Below are 23,438 nucleotides of genomic sequence, written 5' to 3' on the forward strand. Positions count from 1 at the left end.
CATTCAATGAAGTCTGTGTCTTTGTGGGGAAGGCAGTTAGAGTTTTACTCAGAAAGTTCCGAATGTTGTGCTAGGAGCTACAGACAAAGTGGTAAGTAAGACAGGCACGTTCTTGCTGCCAGTAGGGGAGAGAAATGATTCCACAGGCAGCAGTGGTAACTAGGTCAGTGTATGACAGGGATGGAGGAGGCCTAACTTCACCTGGGAGGGCAGACAAGGCCTCCTGAGGATGGAATGGATGTCCTACCAAAGATGTCAAGGAACGTTGCCAGAAAATGGGCAAGGGGAATGTGCTCTGGGAGAGTGGGGTAGCATGTCGAAAGGACTGGGGGCAACATGACAGACAGCACATGAGGAACTGAAACAAGGTTGGCATGAATAGAATATAGGGGAAAAGGGTACATAACACGCATAATGAGGAAGAAAGATGCCAGGACATACCATAAGGACCTTGAAAGCAATTTTAAGGATTTTTTTAAATTTAGGAAAAATAGAGAGTTATAAAGTATTTTAAAGTGGGAATTGATGTAACCAAATTTTACGTATTTCCTTTTTTTCCCCCCTGTATAAATTTGGACTCTTTGTTTCAATTAGCAATAATCGCGCCTGGGATAAACTTCATTGGCTACGATACTGTCACTGCGCAAAGCTAATTTGGACTCTTTGTAATCTTCGTTCATTATCTTATTCTCATCATTTACCCATGTATGGCCTTCTTTTATTGATTATTTAGGTATCTTCAACAGTAGGGTAACACCTCTGGACTCATCACTCATTATGGAAGCCATTAGGCTTCGACAATGGCCTTTCTCTCTTTATATGGTTTCCTCCGATCACCCTGTCCTTCCCAGCTCACGGTAACTAGTACCCCAATTATGAGTTTATTCTTCTCTTGTTTTCTTTCTTTATTTTTTGTTGGTTTTATACAATTATATGTAGTTTTTAAAAACATTTTAATTGTGGTAAAAAATAAACTTTATCATCTTAACCACTTTTAAGTGTATAGTTGAGTAGTGTTAAGTATATTCACATTGTTGCGAAACAGGGCTCCAGAATTTTTTTATCTTGCAAACTGAAATTACATCCATTTAAGAACAACCCTCCAATTTCCCCTCCTCCTCTGCCCCTACCAACCACCATTCTATTATACTTTCTGTTTCTATGATTGGACTTTTAAAAATTCTCATATAAGTGGAATCATTCAGTATTTGTCTTTTTGTGACTGGTTTATTTCACTTAGCATAAAGTCATTAAGATTCATCCATGTTATAGCATGTGATAGAATTTCCTTCTTTTTTAAGACTGAATGATACGCTATTGAATATATATATTATATATATTATATATATATATTTATATAATATATATATATATTATATATATATACCACTCACTTCAAGTATTCTTGAAAGGAATACTTTTTTTCTTGTTTTTTTTTTTTTGGCAGGAGCACTCTGACTGCCACTGGTGGAGTCTGGAGGCAGATAAAATAGTCCAAGGCAGAGCTGTGATGTCCAAACTGCACTAGTGGGATCGGTCCTTGTATTGTAGGCATTTTCACGAGAAAGGCCAGGTAACCAGAATTGCCCAAGCGAGTGTACTTCATGCTTCCGGCATGATGCTTGGTGCCTGGGGATTATCCTCACTTCAGGGAATCCTCCATGACTCATGGAAATCCACTTATTTCTCACCATATGTGATTAAATCAACCACATTAGCTGAGATCTGCAGAGTTTTAAAGGCTGGCAGTGGGCAAGACCACCCCTAAACTTCCTCAGATGATCAAAGAGTTCTCCCATTTTTCTCTAGCAGAAAAAAAAATCCTGGTCTCTGTCTGAGGACCAGACAGAGAAATGAGAATTTCTAATTGCATCTTCCTTTCCTGCTAATTAATTCATACATGACCTCTACTGGAATACTTGTGAATAAACAGGAATTTAATGGGATCAGAAAAGATCAAGATGGAGCTGTTACACAGCAAAATACTTGGGAGGGAGGGGGGAAAAAGAAAAGAAAGAATTATTCAAGGCCAGAAAAGAAGGGAGTATGCAGGGGAGAATGATTTACTGGGGCACAAAGCGTAGCTTCAAAAATAAGTAGACAAGAAGGGGGTAGGGGGAGAGAGAGGGCAGAGAAAGGGGAGCGACCAGAAGCAGGAATCGGCCCAATGAAATCATGCCCACTCCCAGGGAGATTGCCAAGGGGTTCCAACCTGCAGATCCATCTGTCTCCTCAAATTCTAGGGCAAACCTCATTAGAGTGAGGTGGCACCCCACAGCTCAGTCCCAACCCCGGGGACCTCAGGTCCCCATCTGGCAAGCGAAAACGAGTGTTTGCTCTGCCATAGGGTTTCAATTTGCTCACATACTCTTTTTCTGATAAGAAAAATGTACCTTTGCCACGATTTATTGGCTTTTATTGGTTGCTCCATGCTATGTTATTCTAGCCTTAGGAGTCACACTAACTTGATTTTAAGTTGATTGCTACAGAAGGCTAATAACTTAACTCTTTGTGTAATTAAACTCTAAAAAGCAAATCTGCATTTTCAGCCATCCTACCTGGCAGGTGGTCAAAGACATCCACACATTTCTGAATGGAAGAATCCGATCGCGGTTCCCTGGATGCAGGCCTGATGCTGCAGGGCTGGGTTACTCAGAAGGCCAAAGCGTCACATGATTGATGAGACGGTCTATTTCTTCTTGGAAGGAAATGGGAGAAGTTAGGGGGCTACTGCAAAGCTACAGATTTACATTTCTAGAGGTAAAAAAAAAAAAAAAAAAAAAGCCTGGAAACCACAAAGAAAGTGAAAACATAACTGAAACTTATTCTAGGAGCACCCATGCACATAACCGGTGCTTACTTGAGGTTAGTTAAAAGCTCTCATAGGTGAACTTTTTCTCATAGCTTCATACTTTTCTTCGGCACCTTCCTCACCTCTCTCAGCCCTCACAGAATTGAAAAGAATTAGGGCTTTGCTCTGGATTAGGCTTTGGCTAAAAGGAACGTTACGGCTGGTTTCATCTTCTATCCAGACCACTCAAACTTTCTCCATGTCAGCAATAAGGCTGTTTCACTTTCTGATTATCTGTGTGTTTGTTCACTGGAGTAGCACTTCTAACGTCCTATAAGAACTTTTCCTTTGCATTCATAACTTGGCTGACTGTTTGGTGCAAGAGGCCTAGCTTTTAGCCTATCTTGGCTTTTGATGTGCCTCCCTCACTAAGCTTAATGTTTTCTAGCTTTTGATTTAAAGTGAGAGACGTGCAACTATTCCTTTCACTTGAAGACTTAGAGACCATTGTAGGGTTACTCGTTGGCCTAATTTCAATGTTGCTGTGTCTCAGGCAATAGACCCAAGAGAGGGAGAGAGCCGGGGAACGGCCGGTCCGTGAAGCAGTCAGGACACACATCTTCATTGACTAAGTTCACTGTCTTACATTGGCGTGGTTCGTGGGGTCCCAAAGCAATTACAACTGTAACATCAAAGATCACTGATCACAGATCACCATCACAAATATAACCATGATGAAAAAGTTTGAAATATGGTGAGAATTACCAAAATGTGACACAGAGACAGGAAGTGAGTCAATGGTGGAAAAATGGCGCCAATAGACTTGCTCGAGTGAGGGTTGCCACAAATCTGCAATTTGTAAAAAATGCCAAGTCTGTGAAGCATGGTAAAGGGAAGTGCAATAAAACAAGGTGTTCTTGTAGCTGTTTTCTGCAGGGGAGTCATCAGGTAGGGACTTACTCTGCCATTACTAGATGTTGCTAACCGAAGGCTTTTAAAAACATCTCGGCTACAATTCAACTTCATATGAGTTTGTTAATTTTGCTCCCTGAATATCTCTGGAACCTGGTCACGTTCCTTCAGGTTAATGGTCACCTTGGTGGTAGTAGTCTTATTACTTCTGTCCTGTTCAACTAGTTTCTTTGAATATACTCTTGTGTGACAATCCCAATGACAGATTTTCCACACAACTGTCAGAGAGATCACATGATTGTACAAATCTAACTAGGTCATTCTCCTATTTAAAATCTTTAAATGCATCCCTGATACTTTCACAATAAAATTCAAAATCCTTAGATAAACAAGACATGGCACAGAACAGCTCTATTTACCATGGGTCACATGGACATCTTCCTTCCATTTCAGTGACATGGATTTTTCACTGCCTACGCACAGAGGCCATTATAGGTAGGGCCCCTTGTGATAGACTCATTGCACATTATCTTCAGTTTTTTCCATTTGAGCATCATCTTCCACCAGTATACTGTTTATTCTATGTTTAGGATTTCAAGCCCAAGTTATTTCTGAATAGATTCTTAGCCCTTTAAAATTTCTGAAGATTGAGGCTATCTTGCATGGGCTGCAGTACTACTGAAGCATTGAAGGAATCACACATTATCGTAATTAGAGAATTTAATATTTTTTGACACTGAGGGCAAAATAAGTGTATGATGTTCTGTACTCATAAAAGTTCTGTACTCTAGGAAATTTAGACCCTATTCTTTTGCATTCGCTCTTGGTAGCTTTCAAATATCATCATCATTTAAGTTTTTGATGAGGCTGAATGCTTTCATGTGATTCACGCCAACGCCCAAATTATCTTTATTTTGTATATTTATTTTTGAAAAGAAGTTAAAGCATCTTGGTATTTAGAAAACTTTAGTTTGAAAAGACCTCAGGGTTTCAAAATTGGAGTTAGATTTATAACCCTGTGGAATAAAGCCCTCTAGGAGATGCGAGATGGGAGAATTGGATTTGTTGAAAAACTTTGTGTCTCTCCTCTTCACAGTTAGGGAAAAACAGAGTCAAAAAACTCAATTAGCCCCCCTGAAAATGTCACTGATTCCAGTTTTCATTTTCCTTAAGAAGACTGAAGAAGTCGCACTTTTTTGGATAAATTTTATTTTTAGATTTGCTTAATGAATAAAAGTTTTTGTTTTAAGACTTGTTTTCAACTATTTTGGGTATATACCTAGGAGTGGAATTGCTAATCATGTGGTAATTCTATGTTTAACATTTTGAGGATTTACCAAACTTTTTTTCACAGTGGCTTCATCATTTTACATTTCCAATAGCAATGTATGAAGGCTCCATTATCTCCACATTTACACCAAAATTTGCTGTTTTCCATTTTAGTATGACCTAAATTATAGCCTAGTGCGTGTGAAGTGGTATTTCACTGTAGTTTTTGTTTGTTTGTTTGTTTTTTAAGGACTAATGATGTTGAACAACATGTCATATACTTGTAATATATTTGGTAAAATATCTGTTCAATTACTTCCCATTTCTGAAAAAAATAATTGGGTTATGTTTTTGTCGTTGAGTTGTAACAGTTCTTTATGCATTCTGGGTATTAGAACACTTTATCATTCATATATATATATATATATATATATATATATATATATATATATATAGCAAATATTTCCCCCTTTTTGTGTTGTCTTTTCATTTTCTTGATAGTGTCCTTTGAGGAACAAAAGTTTTTAATTTTCATGAGTTTAATTTATCTATTTTTATTGTTGCTTGTGCTTTTGGTGCCAAATCAAAGTTCATGAAGATCTACTCTCATGTTTTATTCTAAGAGTTTTATAGTTTTAGCTTATACATTTTGGTTTTTGATCCATTTTGGATTGTTTGTATATGAAGGGAGGTATGAGTCTAACTTCATCCTTTTGCATGTAGATATTCAGTTTTCGAGGCACCATGTGTTAAGAGATTTTTTTTTTAATTCTCATTGAATGACGTTGGCATGCTTGTCAAAAATCAATTGACCATAAATGCATCAGTCTAATACATTCCTATTCACCCATGTTTTTACATCCATAAACATTACTTTGCTCTTGGATAATAGAAACAAGATAGATTTCTTTTAATTTGCCTATTTTGGTTTTGAAAATCAATCCAATCTCTGCATTTTACTTGTTAGATTAAATATTGACATTCTGTACTACATACCGTGTTTCCCCCAAAATAATACCTACCCCGAAATTAAGCCCCAGTTAAGATCATCAGCCAGATGGACGCATTTAGTATGTTATGATGATGTTCTAGAAGAAGATGACATGACTGTATTTGAATAAATGTAGATTGCTCTACATGAAAAAAATAAGACATCTCATGAAAATACGCCCTAATGCATCTTTTGGAGCAAAAATTAATATAAGACCCAGTCTTATTTTCGGGGAAATATGGTATAAGACCTGGTGTTATTTTTGGGGAAACACGGTAATATACTACACTTTTCTTTTGTCCCACCATTCATTACTTTCATGATAAAATCATGGCTTTTCCCATTAAAAAACCCAAGGTTATTGATGGACTTAAGTCCACACTTGCTATCTCAATTCTTAAATTTTATTAAAGGTCAAAAGATGTACTTACAACACCTGTCATGAATGTCAGCCTATTATAAAACTGTTACTCTAGGAAATACCATTAATACTGAACATTTTTAATATCTAGTATTTTCTTAATCAGTGTTTAAACTTTTTGCTGAAATTGATGTCTTTTGATTACTCTTTATGTATTATATTGTTTATACTCAATTTCATCATGTTAAGGCAAAACGGAGAATTTAAACAAAATGGATAATTTTCAACTTAAAGTTTCATACTAAGCACAAATAAATGTATACTTAATTTATATTTTATGAAATGTGGTTTATGGACTGTCTTCTTAATTCTAACTCTAAATATATGAGTATTTACAATTTAAAAGTATTGTAATAAATATAGAAAGACTAAAAAACCTGTAAGAATTTCTAAATGTAAGTTTTCTTCATTTACTTTAATTTTCATTAATATGTTTGGCTAGATATCTGATCATAGCTTTCTGCTTTGTGTAAACACACACATATACATACACATACACACATATACATACACGTATATGTATAAACATATACTAGTGAAGACAAACAAAGAAGCAAACGTTTATCAGGCAAATTTTTAAGTCTGAGGTGGCAATCTACAGCTTATTGAGACAAGTCAGATGGTCATGAATTATTTAGGTTTTTGTTTCATCTGCCAAGTTGCTATAAAGTCTATCCAGCAAATTTGTCATTTCAGATGTTATACTTTACAGTTCTAAAATATCCATTTGGTTCTTATAGTTTGTATCTCTGTGCTGGGTTTTCACATATTTTCTCTCATTATAAACATATTTTCCTTTAAATCTTTGAAATTTATTTGGGCTAGAACTCAAAATCAAAACTCTGTCTTCCCTGTTTAAATTGTTCAACATTTTCAGTCTTCCATCTGTTGCTTTATACTGAGAACTTTGGAAATTCCTTCATTCATGAACACTTCAGTGATCAGCAAAGGATTTGGGCAGAGATTATTTATAGATTTGAGGAGTTCTGTGGCACCTTCCTTTTCAAAATTGCTGCCTTTATTTTTCCAGGCTCTCTGACTGCACAGAATTTCATTGTCTGATTTCTCAAGCTAGTAAGACTAAGACTAGCCATGCCTTTTTAGATTTGGAGTGTTCAATTACATGAAGTAATGCATTTCCCATACACTTCTTTTTCCTTTAAGTTGTATGATTTGATTGTTTTAAATACTGCAACCGAAGAAGGCTTAATATAAAGGCCTTTGCTAGTTAGCCGACCCTCTTGCAAAATGGAGCTTTATAAGTGGAGAGTCGTGGATTCCAATCCGCTAGTCTATGTTAAATTCAAATTAGGTAGAAACATTTGTACCTTCACCTGGGCAAAGTCAAAACTGCAACTGACTATTTGTTTAACTTCTGTATTTTTTTTGCTAGACTGTGAGATTCTTGATGACAGAAGCAACGTCTTATTTGCCTTTGTATTCCCAATGAATAGCATGGCGTGCTCAACAAGTATTTGTTGAATGAAATGAATCTTGACATTTGAGTTGGCAATTAAATTGCAAGTTACTACCTAACCAAGAAGTCATTAAGTCAGGGATTTATTAGTCAACCCATTCTCTACACTGAATCCAAATAAACTGTTAAAGAATTAAAGTAAGTTATTTCATACACTGCTTAATACCATCCATTCATATCCCAATGCACTCAAGATAAAATGTAATCTTGTTTCCAAGATCTAGAAATTGTACCATGTTCTGGCTCTTTCCTCTTTTTCTCTAATCTAATTTCTAACTACTCTGTCCCCACCCCCCAACTTTTTTTTCATTATGCTCTAGCTCACTGGACTTCTGTTTTAAGAATTTATTCACTCCAAACTTATTTCTGACCCAGAACTTTTTCACTTGCCATTCACTCTGCCTAGAATGTTCTTCCCACAACTTTCCACATAGGTGGTTCCTCACTACTAAGATCTCAAAAGCTCATGTTTTAAGAAAACTTTTCCCAGATTTCTCTACCTCCTATAATACATATGCATGAGCACTCTCCTACTACACATAAACTGTGGTTAGTGTATTCCTTTCTTTTTTTATAGCATTACTACTTTATGAAGTCATCTTGATTATTTGTTTTCTCTTTATGGTCTGTCTCACATCATAAAATGTAATCTTCATGGGAGTAGGGACCTTACCTGCCTTGTTCACCACTGTGTCTTTGGTTTCCGGGTACATAGTTGCTGGGTATGTAGAAAGAATTCAGTATAAATATTTGATGATATAAATTTAATCATAATCAAATAAAGGGTCACTATAAAGAATCTGATTTTAAAATGGTCAATTTACCCTAAAAGAAGTCAAACCAGTTATTTGGAATCATGAGGTGAAACTATTGTTCTTCTGATTTTGCATGGCCACGAATTGGGTTGAGCCACAGCTGCAGTTGCCATGTAAGAAAAATAGCAAAGAGCCAACCTAAGTTGTTTTACTGCTTTTGCTCTTTTTGAAGTAGAATTTATACATAAAAAATGAGAACAATTAATGTTAATGTTCTCACTCAGTCTGGCCATATTGATTTTTCTCTACAATTGATCTCATTCATTTTGGGCATTTACTATTTACTAAATATTCATTTAGGGGCAGACATTGATCTCTGTATTCATTGTGATCGTTTTTATTGTTCATTTTTTAAAAAATACTGCTTCTCCAAACACACCCACATGACTGCATTTCATAATTTTTACTGTAGGACTTGCCATTTCTTCTATGAAGATTTCTTCTCAGCACATTTATTTATCAACAGAATAGCCAATGTATAGCACTGTTTGAGCATTTGTGCTACTAAGCACACAACCGTGGATGGAGATGGCATGCACCCAAGGCTTTGGTAGTTTAATGTAGGAATCAGGACCAGCATAGCTCACTATTTCTTCTACATGCTTTGCAGGCCTTCTACTTCTAGAAAGATATTCTGCTTCGTATGGATTCCACAAGCCACAGAGGTGACTTGTGAACAAGTTTGGGTCAGTTATCACAAAAAGGGCACCATGTTCTCTCCACTTGTTCGCTCTCCCCTCTCGAGAAGGTGCTCTCTCTGCACATTACAGCTTCTGGGCATCACGGCTGTTTCTATATGTTCTACTACTGGCTTCCTCTGAGCATTACCTTGTACCTTAGGTACCTCCACTGTCACTCTTGCTGCCTAATGGTGCCCCTGCCTACCACAAAACCCAAGGTGACAACGCTACGCTGTTTCAGGCACAGGCAGAAGGAATGATTCTTCCTTTTGTGTGGTCCACTTTGCCACATGACCTCCAATAAAGAGGCTGGTTGGTGTCTTCCAAAGTTTCCTGGTGAGTTAGTTACTTCTGATGTCGTGCAAGGTTCCTGATCTTCACCTCTATTCAGACGGTTGCACTAACTCATAGTGAGGTCTGTGTACAAGCCACCATTTTGCACTCTGTCTCTGATAACTAAGTCCTCCTCTCTGAACCATGTATATCTGCCTGACTCAATAACAGCTATGAGCATTTACAGAGCACTCTGTGCTCGGTCCTGTGCTGAGTGCTTTATCTAAGTCTTCCAATCTTAGCTAAAGCCTGTAAGGCGGGCATCCTCGTCGTTATCTCCAGGAAGGCAAACAAGTTTTGCCTGTTTTTTTTTTTTTTCTTTCTATATCCACAACATCTAGAACAGAGACCGACACACAGTATTATATAATATCTGTTACATGAATGGGTCTTCATTTCACTGATGAGAAAATGGAGGTTTAGCAAGGTAAAGTAACTTGCTCAAGGATTTGGCAGTGCAAGGATCTGAATTTAGGCCTACATGACATCCAAATCCTCACCCAGAATCTCTGGAAAGTTTCTTGGTTCCAGGCAGAGATTTTTGTTAGACCCACATCACCAGAAATACCCCTATCTACACCTCAGCATGGAGTGTGGACAAGCTGCAGTGATGATGGCACCGCACTCTGTCAGGAAAACGGGGACGCTGATACGGAGGTAAATGTTTAGGAAAAACCAAATATCAAAACTTAATCAAACAGGCTCAACAACTCCTACCCATTTGTGCGTCTCTCAGTCTGAGTTCCTGTACAACTGGCCCGGGCTAAACAACTGTCCTTGGCCTTTCTCCTTCCCTCTACTCCATCCTTTCCACCCTCAATGATCAAGTCGAAAAGGACAATCTTGAGGGGATTGCCGTGGGGAGAAGTCAGCTTTCTCTTCTAATTGAGCTTAGTCCTTCTCTGTCCAAGGTTATTGTGAAGCTGCTGAATAAATGGTAGCTATTTACGTTAATTGGGGAACTCAACTGAGTAGAATTTATTGTATCGTTTGTTTGTAAATGGCACGCTACTGTGAATTTCATTTGTGCACGTCTTCTCTCTTCCAGTGGAACCCAAGAACCTTGAGGTCAGGGCCCGTGTACTTCTTTGCTTTACACGGTACTCAGTGCAGAGCTACTGTTAGACACTAACCTCTTGCTAGTGGCTAGATCTATGGGCAGATCTGGTCATTACAACTGAGCAGGGTCTTGGCAAAAAGCGCTGAGGTCTTTGGCATCCCTGTGCTTACTTTAAGCTCCCTTGTGTTGACTCTCAATGTCTACATAACTCAGAGCAAGAGTATAACATCCCCAATTGGAGCGTTCTTCATAGAAAAGGTTAGATTCACTTGAGATTTTGATTTCCCATGAAAACTTCAGTTGTTGGAAGGCTTTCCAAAGTACTTGAGTGGTTCATAAATGGCTGTGGTTAGGCTTCCTGGAGTTGAAAAAATATGCAGGCCAAGATTTTTTTTTCCAGGGAAATTTAGATACTGACTGTTTTTCTCCCTGGATGAGGATTTGGTCTTGCATAGCGGATGACAACTTAAGAATCAGAAAAGCTTAGCATGTGCCAATATTCCCTGAAATGGAAGTAGTGGACAGCTAATTTAAGATCTTCCTAAAGGATGATATAACTCACCACAAATTGTGTTTTTCTCAAGTCCAACTTGACCTTACCCTGAAAGAAATGTCACCAACTCCTAAGCCTTCCAGTAAGGACCCACATGCCCAGGGAAAGCTAGGATGAAATATGTTGCATCTACCATGTTTCCCCGAAAATAAGCCCTAGCATGATTTTTGAGAATGACATCCCCTGAAGATAAGCCCTAATGTGTCTTTTGGAGCAAATATTAATATAAGACCTGGTCTTATTTTCAGGGAAACACAATACATATGTTGCTGGTTTTTATATTCTTGATTGAACTAAACATAAAATAGACTAGTTATGCATTTCTATAGATTTTTTCCAATTAATCAATAACATACCTGAAATGCCTAGGGATGCCCTGTGCCTGTCAAAATATGAAAAGGAGAATAATATCCATTAACTCAGTGTATCAATTATCTGCTTCACTTAAATCAATCTATTATTCTCTCTTCTTTATGTTCAATAAGAGCATGAGATTCTTTGGTCCTGGATTATCTGGGTAATTCCCCAATTTATCTGAATTGTTTTCTGCTTTGAGAATAGTCAGAAATGAGAAAAACATATTCCCCCCCAAATTCCTATATGATGTGACCTTAACTGGGACTTTGTATCTATGAAGACATTTTGAAGTTAAAATTCTGGGCTGCTGGCACCGACGTTAATCTCAAATTGCATCATCTCAAGACATCCTAAAAAGCTGCCTGCTCATCAACGACAACTCTGAAATAACAGACTTGGAGGCAGGCAAAAATCCCTAAGCAGATCACCTTCCATAGGATCCAGGAGAGGAAACACTGTTTAAAAAATAAATAAGATGCACAAAAGTACACAAAAGATGTTAAAGAAAAAGCACATTTGAGGGCTCAGCAGAAGGACACTGGACACTCAGATTTCTCAGCATTCAATCCATGAGTATCTTACAGAAAAAAACACACCGAGCTTACAACCTGTCTTAAAGCTCATATATTTGTTAAAACATACTCGTTAACAAATATATTTTGCATGTCCTCTTTGATGTGGTCTTCCCAACCAACATGTAATGCTAGCAGGATTTTATCTGTGTCAAGATATGGAAATTGAAATACAGAGAGTTAAGGTTGGTATTGAGAACCTGGTTTGAGTTCCGGCTCTGCCACAGACCCCTTCTAGTTATTAAAGGAGGTCCAGTAACCTAATCTCGTTGAGCTACAGCTTCTTTATTAAATGAGGACAACAAGTCCTAGGCAGCCGATTGTTGTGAAGAGTAAATGAGGTAAGGTGTACAAAATGCTTCCTCAGCATAATGTTTGGCACATAGGATGTGACCTGATATTATTGGCATTTTTGAGGTTACAAAGCTAATAAATCACAAAGCCAGATCCAAGACATCAATCCTTATTGAGAAGTAAATTGTCTAGATATGGAAACTCAGTATAATATTATCTGTCCATTTACCCTTGACAACTTTTTGAAATTGATGTCAGTGAGTTCTATTACCTAGGACGATGCTATAGCTGGCCCCTGGCATTTCTGTTGCATTTGGTATTTTCATAGAGGTTTCCTACAGATGGCTCTTTTTTTCCCCCCATAAAAATCCTGCGTGCTCAAGATAGATTAATTACCAACTTTCCAGACCGATCAGAAAACTAAAATCCAAACCCATCCAGTTCTCTTTCCATGACACTCAGTGAGTGACTCAGTGATGGGACTGGATGATACTTCCCTGCAGGAAGTGTTTTGGATTCTACTTTTAAAAGAATTTCAAATCCATCCCTCTCTCTCCATCCAGGTCAGAACTATGGACCAAGCCACAGTTCTCCCCTTTGGCTCCTGCAATAGCCACTGAAGTGGAGTCCCTCTTTTCAGTCTTGTTCCCCTACCATTCATTGTTTGTCATGCTGCAGAAAAAGGGACCACTTTTAAAGTTACATGACATCATGTCCTTATCCTGCAATGGCCTCCCATGTGCTTAGGACAGTTATAAATTCTCATTGTGACCCTGAAGGTCCAGCAGGATCTGGCCCTTGGGTACTTTTCTCCTTATCTCAGGCCCCTCTCTCACTTATTTATCAAGCTCCAGCTACACTGGCTGACATTAGCTTTCTTGAACTCAGCAAGGTCTTTTCTACCTCAGGGTCTTTGCGAATGCCATTTCCCCTCCTAGAATTCATGTTCTCCCAGCACCACCTGTTTACCTACATGGATATGGCTGGTTCTTCAACCTTGACACAAATGTCCCCTTCGCACAGCACCTGTCTCTGACCTCCCTGCCTTGGGTAGGCCTCTCATGGTTACTCTCTCTTAACACTGTTTCCCTAACACTTATTATAATTTATAGCATTTTATCTGTGTCCGTTATTTGTTGTCATGCCTCCCCCATTATATTGAACATTCCTTGAGAGCAAGAACCAGCCTTGTTCCAGTCATCACTGCATATCCGCACCCACAGCAGTGCCTTCCATTGTGGATCAGCAAAACGGACTGACTGCCTGGACGAATAAATTAACATGCACTTGTTCCTGGGCTACACAGTTTCAGGACCCAAAAAGGACACAGAGGCCACCCACTGGTGTTCAAACTGTGCTCTTAGGAGCCCTTGGTTGATGTCTGTGTCTTAAGGCAGAGCTAATTTCCGCACGCTGGCCTCGGATTTTCCCAACTCACCCCCTCAGCCCTAGTGTGGCCCCGAAGCTCCTAAGGCATTTAACCTCTCCTGCTCGCCGCCTATCCATTTGCCTCAGGGAGCTACACAAATATTATCAACTCCTGTGTATGCCAGGAAGTGAAAAGATTGCTTTAAAAGGAACTTAGGCTGCAAGTGGGGGAAAGTAGGTGAGGAACATGGTTTGGGGCTGAGGTAGTCCGCCTGCCCCATCTAAATGCGGCCTCACCTCCACTTCCAATTGGGGATTAGAAGAGCCATCATCTTATCAGCTTTATAAAGTGAAGCTTCTGGTTAAATTTTATGCCATAGATTTTTGTTTTTTGATTTTTTTTTCATACAAAGGTATGAATTGGGATCACTCTACCTGATGTTACAGGGATAATTCAAGTAAACATGTCAAAAGTTAAATTCCTCCAAAGGCCTTTTCGCCCCCTTCTTTATTTGCTCAAGGACAAACAGAATTCAAGTTTCAAGAAGCACCTTCTAGGACAATTCATGTCTCTAATGCCTTACAAGCATCTCTTTCTGCCATTTTTCTTTCTGAATCTCATACACAAAAGGAAACATGACTTAATTTTCCAACTCTAGGCAAGAAAAAGAGTCTAGAGAAAAAAAGGAAATTGTTCCTCTCAAATTAAATTTTGCAAATAATTGGCCTCTTTTACCAAGTAACTTTGCACTTTAAAATACAGAGGGTGCCAAAAAAAAATGTATACACATGACTTGCATTCATCTTTTATTATCAGTATATATTGACTATCACAATTTTAATAGTTTTTTTCCTTTCTTACAATGCGTATACATTTTTTGGGCACCCTCTGTAGTTAAATTCTCCCCCGTAGGATATGAATTATCGACCTTGTAGAGGGATTCATCATTCATCATTTAAGCTAACTGTTTTTGAGGTCTACCAAACTATCCCCTACTTGGAAAACTATTCCAAGTTAGGATACACAAAACAGAACAAAGACAGTCTTTCCCTCCAGGAGCTGATAATCTAATCATGCATTCTCGATGAGCACAGTTACAAAAGAACACAGGGATAGATACATAACAAATCCACAGATAATAAAAGGGAGCCATGGACCTTTATAGGTACATGTGTTCACTTTTAGGGTACTAGGACAGCATACCCGTATTTGTCTTTGAACAATGATTGTGTACCAGGCCCTGGGTGGATAAAACAGACTTGATCTCATGGAGCTTATTATTCAGTAAAGGCACTGAGAAGTAAAGAGATAAAAAATTACAAACTGTGATAAATGCTATGGTAGAAAATAACAGGGTCATATGAGAGAAATACCTTAGGGGACCTGTTTTAAGTGGGAGGCAGGGGCAAAGGGGTCTTGAAAGGCTCGTCGGAAGAGACAGAACTTAAGCGAGGGAAATGTCACAGTCAAGAATGGTGTGGGGAGGATGCAGGCAGAGGAAACACATGTGTGAAGTCCCTAGGGAAGTCATCCCCTTGACCTGGCAGAGGACATGGAAGAAAGTCACGTGGCTGGAATAAAGAGAGTAGAACAGCCTAATATGAATTTGGAAATGTAGGCTGAGTAGGCAAAGCCTTGCAGAATATTATAGGGAGTTTGTTTAGTTGAGTATGATTGAAAATTAACCAGGTATAGCATAGCTTCTCTTTTATTTAGATCTCAATTAACAATTGCTGCCCGAGCACAGTGTTAGGTGCTGCTTTACGCAAGTTGAAATGAGAGGACCTCACCTGAGTGTTGCTGAAACGAACTATTGGTACTTATGGATAAGGGAGACCCAGGGCTTGGCCCAGAATACAATGCCCTCACTCCTAAGCCGAGTTCTCATCCTATCTCATTAAAAGCATTCAGAGATAGCAAGAGCCTCATCTCTTCTCTTCTCATTATTAGTAAAAAAAAAAAAATTGCAAAAGAGGAACAACGCCTTCATTAAAATATTCTTTAATCTAGTTATAACTAGACAATGTTTTCCATCTGCTTCAGAGGCATCACAAAGAGAGGCCTTTTATTATTAACTTTGTTGGAGCTGTGCTACATCCGCTATATGCCAAATGCTTTGGAAAATCCCACCGACAGCCATGGCTCTTGTGAGGTTTGGAAATTACAAGCCGTGACAAGATGTCAGGAATCCTACCTGCTCCAATGAGTTGGAAGAGGCTAAAATAGTACTTCAAAGGTAGCAAGTGTGAAACAGAACATGTAGCTTTTCCTGGATGCCCTGAGATTGGAGAGGGAAAATTCTGAACATTTCTATAGCCAGCCAATTCTTTTAAAGGGTTGGGAGAGCAAAACATGGTTTAGATTTTTCTAGCCTTCTAGAATCTTTAATTTTTTTTTTAAAAATGTTACTTATTGTTTTTTAAATTGGGGTATGATTGAGATATAACATTATAGTAGTTTCAGGTATGCAACATAATAATTCAATATTTGTATACATTGCAAAATGATCACCACGATAAATCTAGTTAACATCCATCACCATACATAGTTGCAAACGTATTTTTTCTTGTGATGAGAACATTTACGACTTACTCTTAGCAACTTTCAAATATGCAATACAGTATTATTAACTATTGTCATTATGCTGTACCTTACACATTCATGACTCATTTATTTTGTAACTGGAAATTTGTACTTTTTGACATCCTTCACCCATTCTGACACCCCTCACCTCCACCCCCTGCCTCTGATAACCACTAATCTGTTTTCTATGTTTATGAGCTCAGTGTTTTGTTTTTTGTTCTATCATTATGTGGTTTTATGTTTTGCTTAGATTCTAAATATAAGTGAAATCATATAGTGTTTGTCTTTCTCTGTCTGATTCCACTTAGCATATTGCCCTTAAGGTCCAGCCATGTTGTCCCAAATGGCATCCTGCTAAATCACGTATATGTAGGAATCTTGTTCAGATGCAGATTTTGTTTCAGGAAGTTATAGGGGCCTGACCTTCTGCACTTCTAACAAGCTCCTAGGGATCCAGGAGGTGCTGGTCCATGAACCAAGCTCTGTAAGGAGCTTTATAATGTATTTTAGAAGTCTCGTGATGCAGAGCTGTTGAGAGACACTGCTAAGACAGCTTTGTCCTAAATATATATTCCTACTTAGGAGTCTTGGAGTCCTGAATGCCCCTAATGAGTGATTTCATCCTGTGAGTTTTCACCATTTGTTTGCTCTTTCGAAATACAAATACTTTAAGAGCTGAAATACATCAAAGTGCATCAAATGCTGTTGAGTCTACTTCCTATGTCTCTATCACAGACTTTTCATGTCCTATGCCTCTTTTTTATGCCCTTATCATTTCCCACCATGGACTGCTCCAAGAGCACCTTAACTTGACATCTTGCCTCTGTCTCCATTATAGTTTTTAAATATAGGAGGCAGAGCTATTTTTCTAAAATACAAATCTTATGTCATGACCCATTCTAAAATCCTTCCATGGCTCCATATTGTCTTCAGGATAATATGTAACAGGATCCACAGAGGTATTTTTCCTGCTATTCTGCAATTATAGTAAGGCCCAAAATTGAGGCTAAAAGACACTAAGTTTCTTGCATCCTACATTTAAATAGCTGCTAGGAAAGCTTAAGAGAATACAGGTATAAATAGCTAAAGGGACTTTTAACAGGGAATTGGCCTTAAGCAACTGTGGACACTGGTTATACTGTCTCTGTAAGGCTGTTGTTTCTGGCTTTGATGGGAAAGGAAGAGGGATGTGAAAAGTGGGACAGATCAAGAGGGACATGGAAACCATGAGCTCCCCCACGACGGACTGAAACCCTTCAGTTTTTGTCTCTGATCTTGGTGGCTGGTAGAAACCAGAGTCTTTTATCACAAAACTGAACACACATCCCTTGGCCAGAAATTGGAGAAGCTAAAAGGGATCCAGGGGAAGGAGAGCAGTCCCCGGTCTAGCTCCTGTTTCATGAAAACAAAGTGAGTCGGCAGATCAGCAGATATGTGTGTAAGCTAAATAATGAACGCTGCGCCCCCCCACCCTCCAAATCCCCCCAGAATCATCCCTGTCGCACACCGTAACTAAAGACATTCGAGAAAGTGAATGCTGGAAAATGTAGCTCAGAATTATCAAGTTGACATATTACATAGTAACTACAGTGGATTCTTTTTTTTTAAACAGGCTCATAGGACAGTTTTCTTTTTTTTTTCAGAGTACTTACCTTAGAATGTGGAAATGTATTTCTCTTTTGTGAGGCAATGAGACTCATTGAGGCAAAAGATGTACTTGGTTTTGCTCCCACTATATGCATAGTGACCAGGAGAAGGCATCCCTCTAATAGACACTCACATATTTATTGAATCATGGATGGATGAATACAAGGCAATGCAGCTGCAGGAAGAACAATATATTGGTATATGTCAGGTTTCTGAAATGTAGAGGCACTGATTGCATGAGATGTTCGAAATAATATTTAAAAACCAGTCCTTTCTGGATGTAAATTTTTGATTCCAGGTATTACGATATGGCCAGTATCATATTTACCCTCCTCCTGAAATATTAAAAATAGCCACAAAAATATACGAAACAACAAGTTTCAAGCGAAGAGGAACCGTGCTCCTTAAGAAAAAAGAAACAGATGAGGTGAGCCCCATGTCTTATCTTATTGCCTTGAGAGAATGTTTGGGTCATAGAGCAGTGGGGATAAACACAGCAGAACCCAACAGGTTCCCTGAGTTGAGAAGACAGAGCTGAAAACATAAGGAAACCAAGACCATTAGAGTTCTCAGGACAGAGTACTGGAGAGGAGAAAACTACAGAAAGAGAGAAACACAGAGCCCTGCAAAGGGTCTTCACAGAGTGCACAGCAGAACACTGATCGATCATGAGTGAAGAAAATGGCCTGAGATGAAGGAAAGAACCATCCACAAGGATTAAAGGCTAAAGTGCACGGCACTCATGCAAGGCTAGAAGTAGTGACACAGAACGGACATAGATTTTGGGATTAGCAGACAAGTTCATTAAAACAGTAATTATAATGAATACATTTAAAAAAGTAAGTAGAAACAAGGAAGATATGAAAAACAATTAAATTGAACTTCTAGAAATGAAAACAACAACAACTAAGATGAAAAATGCACTGAACTGATGTAATGGCAGATTAAATATTTCAGTACAGGTTAGGAAACCTGATGATGTATCAATAGACTCTTTCACAATGAAACACAGTAAGAATAAAGAAGAGAAAAGCAACCGAGTATCAGTGAGCAGTGGAGCTATATTGGAGCTACAGTGGAGCTACAAGTGTCTTAATGTACATGCAACTGGAGTTTCCAGTGGATAGGAGGGGCAGGTGCAGAAAATTATATCAAGAAACAATGACTGGGAACTTTCCAAATTTCATGGAAACTATAAACCCATAGATCCAAAACACTAAAAAAAAAAGAAAAAAGAAAAATTTCAGTCACAAGAGACATGAAGAAAACTACCCTGACACATAGTAATCAAATTGCTCAAACTCAGTAATGGAGAAAATCTTATGTACAGCAGAGCAAAGTTAATTGTAGACCTCTCACTAGGAATAGTACAATCATGCAAGTGAAAAGACATCTTTAAAGTACTAGAAGAAAAAAGTGTCATCAGATACTTTTTATACCCAATGTATACCCAGTGAAATCACCCAATGAAAGTTCAATAAAAAGGATTATAAAGGAATTCTAAGAATGGTTATATATCAACAAATTAGACAGCTTAGAGAAAATGGAAAAATTCTTAGAAAGATGCAACCTACTGAAATACACTCAAAAAGAAGTAGAAAGTTTGAATAGACCTATAACAAGGAGAGATTGAATTAGTAGTAAAAACATTTTTACACAAAGAAAATCCCGTGACCAGATGGCTTCAATGGTAAGTTCTGTCAAATATTGAACTATGATTTAACACCAGTCCTTCACAAACTTTCCCAAAAATATAGAACAGGAAGGAACGCTTCCTACCTCACTCTATGAGGACAACACTACTCTGATACCCAAAGTAGAAAATGACACAACAAGAGTCTTCTATCCCTTAAAAATACAGACTCAAAAATGCACAATAAACAAGAGAAAAGAAAATGCAGAAACACAAAGGGAGATTATATACCACCACTAAGGGATGTTTATCTCTGAAACGAAAGATTGATTCAACATATGAAAATCAACCAATGTAATACAGCATATTAACAGAGTAAGGGACAAAAATTACATGATCATCTCATTTTATGCCGAATAAGTACTTGAAAAAATACAACCCCCTTTCAGGATGAAAGCACTAAATAAACTAGGAATAAGAGTGAACTTCCTTAACCTGATAAAGCGTATCTATGAGAAAACCCACAGACACGATCATGTTCAAAGGTGAAAGACTGAACGAACGCTTTCCCCCTAAGATCAGGAATACCACACGGATACCCACTCTTGCCTTTTTCACTTAACATTGTAGTGGAGTTTCTAGTCAGCATACTTAGGAAAGAAAAAGAAGTAAGACATCCAGGTTGGAAAGAAGAAGTAAAGTGATCTCCTTTTATAGATGGTTGTTTTTTATGTGTGTGTGTGTGAGTGGGGGGGTTAGATATAAAAATACATATATACACATATACACATACATATATACATATATGCATACACACACACACACACACACACACACACACACACACAGAGTCCTAAGGAATAAAAAAAGGTATTAGAGCTAATAAACGTGTTCAGCAGGTTTAAAGAATAGAAGATCGATATGTAATAATCAACTGTATATCTATACACTAGCAATAACCACTCTAAAGATAAAATTAAGAAACGACTCCATTTATAATATAATCAAAAATAAAATACTTAGAAATAAGTTTTACTAAAGATGTGCAGACTTGTACACTGAAAACTACAAAATGTCATCAAAAGATATTAAAGAAACATTAAATGAATGGAAAGACATCCCATATTCATAAACTGCAAGTCAAAATATTGTTACGATGACAGTAATCCCCAAATTCATCTATAGGTTCAATGCAAACTCTATGAAAATCTCCACTGACTTTTTTGCAGAAATTGACAAACTGATCTAAAGTTTGTGTACAAATTCAAGAGACCCAGAATAGACAATCTTTTTTTTAAATTAAAGTTTATTGGGGTGACAATTCTTAGTAAAGTTACATAGATTTCAGGTGTACAATTCTGTAATACATCATCTATATATCACATTGTGTGTTCACCACCCAGGGTCAGTTCTCTTTCCATCACCATATATTTGATCCCCTTTACCCTCAAAGGTACCCTCCTCTACCACCCTCCTCCCCCCTTACCCTCTGGCAACCACTAAACTATTGCAAACAATCTTGGAAAAGAAGAAAAAAGTTGGAAGGCTCACCTTTCCTCATTTCAAAACTTACTAAAAGTTACAGTAATCGAGACTGTGAGAGTACTGGCATAAGGCTCGACATATCAATGGAGTGGAAATAAGAGTTCAGAAATGACCCATTCTTTTAGAAAGCTACAATAATCAAGACAGTGTGGTTTTGACACAAAGATAAATAGATCCATGGAACAAAAATAAAGACACAAGTCAGCCCGCACATAAATGAATAATTAATTTTTAGCAATGATGCACAGACAATTCAGTGGAGAAAGGGTAATTTTGTTTTCAATAAATTGTGCTTGAACAATCAGATATTCATATGCAAAAAGGTCAGCTTTTATCCACAATGTTCCAACAACTATGTGTAGTGCCAGGTGGATACTAGACTAATCAGGGGGATCACTGCATAAATTATATAAATGCCTAACCACTATGCTGTACACCTGAAATTAATATAAAATAATACTGAATGCCAACTGTAACTGAAAATAAATAAATAAATTTTTAAAAGTTCCTGGAACTTAAGTTACAAAACAAACACAAAAGCCTGTGTATGGATATTCTATGTGATCCATACTTAGAATATTTAAAGTATTACTTAGGACAAGCATTTAAAAAATATGCTATACACACCAGTAATGATACCACTTGACATTAGGTGATTATACAGATGATTGAGTATATTTTCCTCCTAATAGTTTTCTACTATTTTAACATTTATTAATATAAATCTTCTACTTAAGATAAATAATAATTTTCCACTTACTATAATGATACAAACTTTCCCTTCTAAATAAATGTATTTAAATTTTAATAAGACAGTTGAAATAGAGGAGAATGTTTTTAAAAAAACAACTTTTGCTCTTCAAAAGACTCTATTAAGAGAATCTACTGGGAGAAAATATTTGTAAAGTCTACATCTGATAAAGGACTTGTATCCAGAATATACGTAGGACTTTAAGTAAGAAACAACCCTATTTTTATAATAGGGCAGAAAATTTGAATCAAGAAGTACATGGAAAGCTGCTCAGTATGAGTAGTCATTGGAGGAATGCAAATTGAAAGCATGGTGGGAAACCACTGCCCACCTTTTAGAATAAAGTTAAAAGGACTAATTATACCAAGTGTCAGCATCTTTTAGAATAAAATTAAAAGGACTGATTTTTACCAAGTGTCAGCAAGGGTGTGGAACATCTGGAATTCACACACTGCTGCCTGGATTGCAAAATGGTGCGATCATTTTGGAAACCATAAAAAGTTAAGCATGTTAACATATGATCTATCCATTCCACTCCTAGGAATTCCAACAGAAATAAAAGCAAATGTGCCTATAAGGATACTAGTCCAAAGATGTTTATTGCAGTTTTATTTGTAATAGCCAAAAAAATTGAAAACACTGAAATATCCATCAATAGATGATGAATTGTAGACTATCCGTATAAAGCGTTCTGCTCAGCAATAAAAGGGAGTCATCTATGAATACACGCAACATGAAAGAATCTCAATTATGCTAAATAAAAGACTGGCAAAAAGCATTAATGTACTGTCTGATTCTATGATTGCATTTAGAAATGCAAACCAATGTATAGTGAGAGAAAACAGATTAGTTATTGTCTAGGGGAGGAGCACAGGGAGGGGTGGGAATAAAGGATTGCAAGGGAGCATGAGGCAACTTTTGTGGGTGATAAAAATGTTCATTATCTGATTGTGGTGATGGTTTCATGAGCATATAGATATGTCGAAACTTAACTAACTGTACACTTTAAATATGTGTAGTGTATTATGTAACAATTATACCTCAATAAAGCTGTTTTATTTACGGGATCGATTTCATCCTTCCAGGTACCACAAAGTTTGAATAATTCTAACTCTGTCATTTGATTCAGTCACAAAACTTCTAAATCAGTATTAGGACTGACATTAGAGGGAAGAAAAGAGCTCAAAACGTTCATGACATCTCATTACCTGCTGCCTACAGAATCCAATAAGGTGCTCCCATAAGTACAGTCAGCTCCTCTTAGAAGTTTTTATTCAGTTAAATAACTTTCTCTTTTTTCACAGAAATGAGGAGTGAACACTGGCAAGGATTTGAGAAGTTGTTAAACATATCTCTGCAAATCCATTTTCAGTCTTCATGCCTAC

At 37.5% G+C, this 23,438-nt stretch overlaps 1 pseudogene; it reads right to left on the reverse strand.

The window, feature by feature from the left end:
• Nucleotides 1-469: 469 nt before the first annotated feature.
• On the reverse strand, nucleotides 470-651 carry LOC117017137 (uncharacterized; annotated as a pseudogene).
• Nucleotides 652-23,438: the final 22,787 nt, after the last annotated feature.

The sequence above is a fragment of the Rhinolophus ferrumequinum genome, chromosome 24 (genome assembly GCF_004115265.2).
Source record: "Rhinolophus ferrumequinum isolate MPI-CBG mRhiFer1 chromosome 24, mRhiFer1_v1.p, whole genome shotgun sequence".
Taxonomy (NCBI): Eukaryota; Metazoa; Chordata; class Mammalia; order Chiroptera; family Rhinolophidae; genus Rhinolophus; species Rhinolophus ferrumequinum.